Raw genomic sequence first — 4,811 nt, 5'->3', positions numbered from 1 at the left:
GGTCTCTTTTGTTACTAGTATATAATTATGTTTGTTTCTTCTGCTTAATTAGTTAAACAAATATTCATTGAATATATGCTGAATATTTGGCTAGGAGATGGGCAGTTTCATTTTGGGGCTACTTATGCTATTCAGTACAAAGTAACTTTTTTTTTGTTTGACCCTTATTTTTCTGATCTTTACAAAAAGTATCAAATGCTAATTAAATCCAAACGGTGCTTTGTATTTTACCCAGACTTCTTGCATGTCATCTTATCTATTCCTTTGAGACATTAGAGCAGATATTGTTATTGTTGAAAAGTCAACTGTAGCCCTGCAAAGTTAAGTGCTTCATTTGGTTTTCATTGCTACTCAGTGGCAGTTTTAGGACTCAAATGAGTTTCTGACAGTGGACCCGGTAGCAATGTCATATTGCAGATTGTGGTTTTACTCTTCTCTATCTTTACTATGAAAAGATCCAAGAGCATCAAGTACTTTCAAGATATGAGAGTATAAAATGAAGGATGCCAATATATTTTTGCTAAGTGTATCCTATACCCACAAGTCTAAAAATCTGTCCCCAAACAATTTAGAAGTGGATAATATAGAGTCATGAATTTGCTTGTGTACAGAAATAGTCTAACAAAAATCTATGAGGTTTATCTTTGCTAAATAATTAGGAAAAAAAAACTGGAGGTGCGTGCCCCTGCCTGATGGTCTACCCCGTGCAGTGCTGCCAACCCCTCACCCGGTGGAGAAGCTGAGGTCAACATCAGATTTGAAATATTTAAGGTGGATAAAAAACTATTTCAGCAATGCAGACAATTAAGTGTGTGGTTGTGGGCGATGGTGCTGTTGGTAAAACATGCCTCCTGATATCCTATACAACAAACAAATTTCCATCTGAATATGTACCGAACATTTTTGACAAGTATGCAGTCACAGTTATGATTGGTGGAGAACCATATACTCTTGGACTTTTTGATACTGCAGGGCAAGAGGATTATGACAGATTACGACCACTGAGTCATCCATAAACAGATGTATTTCTAGTCTGTTTTTCAGTGGTCTCTCCGTCCTCATTTGAAAATGTGAAAGAAAAGTGGATGCCTGAGATAACTCACCACTGTCCAAAGACTCCTTTCTTGCTTGTCGGGACCCAAAATGATCTCAGAGATGACCCCTCTACTATGGAAAAACTTGTCAAGAACAAACAGAAGCCTCTCACTCCAGAGACTGCTGAAAAGCTGGCCCGTGACCTGAAGGCTGTCAAGTATGTGGAGTGTTCTGGACTCACACAGAAAGGCCTAAAGAATGTATTTGACGAAGCAATATTGGCTGCCCTGGAGCCTCCCGAACTGAAGAAGAGCCGCAGGTGTGTGCTGCTATGAACATCTCTCCAGCGCCCTTTTTGCACAGCTGGTGTCGGCATCATACTAAAAGCAATGTTTAAATCAAACTAAAGATTAAAAATTAAAATTCGTTTTTGCAATAATGACAAACGCCCTGCACCTCCCCACATGCACTCGTGTGAGCAAGGCCCATTGGTTTGGCCCCCCCTTCCCCCTCCCAGTACTAGTTAATTTTGAGTAATTGTGTATTGTCAGAAAAGTGATCAGTACTAGTTTTTGTTTTGTTGTTTCCAAAAAATTTATTTTTTAATTTTTTTTGTTTAAAAGCAAGGCATGCTTGTAATGACTCTGTAACAGACTAATTCAAATTGTTGAAGCTGCTCCCTGGTTCCACTCTGGAGAGTAATCTGGGACATCTTAGTATTTTGTTTTATGTTTCTTTTGTGGGGTATGTGTGTGTGTGGGGTTTGTTTTTTAGTCTTGTTTTTTTAATTCATTAACCAGTGGGCAGCCCTTGAGGGGAGGAGGATGGATTGATTTCACATTCCACTTCCTAGATCTAGTTTAGAAAACATGTTCCCCATCTGGTGCTCTTAGGAAGGAGTATAGTAAATACCTCATTTAATAACATAGTCCTTTTTTGAAAGTTGCCTTTTCTCTCCACCCTTGAGTAGATTCAGTATTTGATGAAACTCATGAAAGTGGGTGGAACCTGTCTTGCCCCCCCTCTTTTCTAGGATGCACTATACATGTGGCTGTGACTTTCAAGGAAATTTGTTTGCCTTTGCTGATTTTTTTTGGGGGGGGGAGTTAATTTCTAACTTCTTTCACTGATAAATGAAGAAAAGTATTGCACCTTTAGAATCCACCAAATGGATCAAGTTCATAATTAAAAAAAAAAAGTTTCCTGTCCAAAAAAAGAAAAAAAAAACCGGAATAATTTGAAATCTTACTCTAAAGTTTCTGATGATTAGAGGGTCTCTAATCTTGTTTAGAGATGTGATAATAAATATAAAACCAGTATCTTATGTCTCCAGAGATTTTTTATAATGAAAATTGGCTAGTGATTGAGGACAAAACGCTTTTATTTTCCCTCTTGCCTAAATTCATAATTAAGAGGTCTGGGAAGTCATGCCCTACAAACCATAAAATTTCATCAGATGATTTTTAAAAAAACTGTATATAATATGGTTTACCTTCCAGCCTGACCCTTGATAACATCATATAACAGATAAAGAAAGAAATCAAAATATTTTATCCCAAAATATGTTTCTTGACTTTTATTATTATTACAATTTAATTTAAAGATGTGGGGCACAATTCAGGATTAGGTATATAAGTGGTTATTGTACAGGTAAAGTTTGGGCATCCCTGACGTATTTTAAAATGATCCCACAAAGCCGGCTTTTGTGGGGAAAAATGTGCATCTGTAGAGACTCTCCCATCACGTACTTAGCTCTTTTCCCTTCCAGGACTTCCCAGATCCAGGTGGGATTAACAGAGACAGAGACCTTCAACATCTGAATAAAAGACATTTGCCATCTATTCTCTCTGAGGGATGCCACCTATAAGGCCCCCTCTGCATAATAAGAACCGTGGTCTCCACAACACCTTTTTTAAATTAATTACTTTTTTAAAATTTATTTTTGAGTCAGAGTCTCACTCTGTCTCCCAGGTTGTAGTGCAGTGACAGCTCATGGTCACTGCTGCCTTGATCTGTTGGGCTTAAGTGATTCTTCTCAGCCTTCCAAGTAGCTGGCACCAAAGTTGCGTGCCACCACTCCTGGCTAATTTTTTTGGTTTATTGTAGAGAAGAGGTCGTGCCAAGTTGCCCAGGTTGGTCTCAAACCCCTAGGCTCAGGCAATACTCTCGACCTGTGTCTCCCAAAGTACTGGTATTTCAGGAGTGAGCCACAGCACCCGGCGGGCCGTCCCCCCCCCCCCCCGCACGCCAACCTTAGACATTCCTTTCTATTGATTTCAGGTTTTCAAAGAGTTTAACTCTGCATTGTCTACTAGAGGTTCCCTAATACCAACCTGTGACTGGTAAGCCCCTGCTTTGTGGTGTCCCACTTCTTTGGGTTGAACCAGTGTATACTTCTCTCATACTGATTTACAATTTTACCTGTAATTCTGGTCTTCCTAAAATGTATACAACAAAACTGTAACTGAAAGGTCCTAAGCACATGTTCTCAGCACCTCCTGAAACTGTACCCTGGGCTGTGGTCAATCATGTTGGCTCAGAATAAACCTCTTCAAGCATATTTTGACAGAATTTGGATTTTTCCATCATCATAATGAACAATCATTACTTGTATAAATTACCAAATTCTTAAATTGTTGAATTCTATGAAATCCTTAGAATCTAAGTATTATTGTTTTGAATTGAATAATATTAAGTTGAAAGAAGCCTATACTTATAAATATAAGAAGTGTTTTTTTTCTATCAAAACACCGATATAGCTATTATGAAGTGTGACAAAATAATTTTGAACAAAACATCTGAGTCAGTGTCTGTGTAAATGTTAGCAATTAGCATTTGAATCAGCAATGCTTATTAAATACCTGTTATGTGACTAACATGATATTTTGTAACTAGGAAGTTAAAAATAAATAAAAATAATAAATAAGAATAAAATGTCATAAAGTTTTCTTTAAAAACTTTGGTGACTTGATTTAGTGAATCTTGCACTGAAAGGTTTATTTATTTATTTTTTTGCAATTTTCTTTCAAAATTCCACATATGATTTGAGACATCTCAGTCACTTTTATATCTGAAAGTCGTTGTGAAAAACATCATTTGGTAATTCCCAAATACTTATTGATTCTATACTAAGAAAATAGAGAAGATTTAAATCATAAACCATGAGAACTTTCCATTACCACTTCATAAACCAACCTCCCTCATTCCTGCTTTTCCTCCTGGCTATTAACTGCCACTCCCACTTTCTATCTTCATACTTTCTATCTTCATTCAGCATTTCTGGAATTAGCGACATGGAGATTCAATATTCATTCACTGGCTATTATTAAAAAGTCAAAAACCAACAGGTGCTGGCAAGGTTGCAGAGAAAAGGAGTGCTCATACACTGTTGGTGGGAATGGAAGCTAGTTCAAGCTATGTGGAAAGCAGTTTGGAGATTTTTTGAAGAACTAAAAGTAGATTTACCATTTGACCCAGCAATTCTACACTGGGTTATATACCCAAAGGAGCATAAACTATTCTACCAAAAAAGACACTTGCAGTTGGATGCTTATTGCAACACTGTTCACAATAACTAAGACATAGAACCAACCTAGGTGCACATTAGTGGTAGACTGGATAAAGAAAATGTGGTACATATGTACCAAGAAGTACTATGTAGCCATAAAAGAATGAAATCATGTCCTTTGCAGAATTGTGGAGCTGGAGACCATCATTCTAAGTGAATTATCACAGAAGCAGAAAACTGAACACTAAGTCCTCACAGGAATAAGGAT

The 4,811-nt window shown here is 37.3% G+C and overlaps 1 pseudogene across 1 annotated transcript; it reads left to right on the top strand.

Moving 5' to 3' along the window:
- The first annotated feature begins 714 nt into the window (after positions 1–714).
- LOC103261302 lies at positions 715–1,616 on the top strand (annotated as a pseudogene). Its single transcript, XR_504345.2, has one exon. The product of XR_504345.2 is annotated as a cell division control protein 42 homolog pseudogene (transcript).
- Positions 1,617–4,811: the final 3,195 nt, after the last annotated feature.

The sequence above is a fragment of the Carlito syrichta genome, unplaced genomic scaffold, assembly GCF_000164805.1.
Source record: "Carlito syrichta isolate Samal-C Ts95f unplaced genomic scaffold, Tarsius_syrichta-2.0.1 Scaffold303656, whole genome shotgun sequence".
NCBI lineage: Eukaryota > Metazoa > Chordata > Mammalia > Primates > Tarsiidae > Carlito > Carlito syrichta.
The sequence above is the reverse complement of the archived record's forward strand: the minus strand, read 5'-3'. Positions and strand labels throughout refer to the sequence as shown.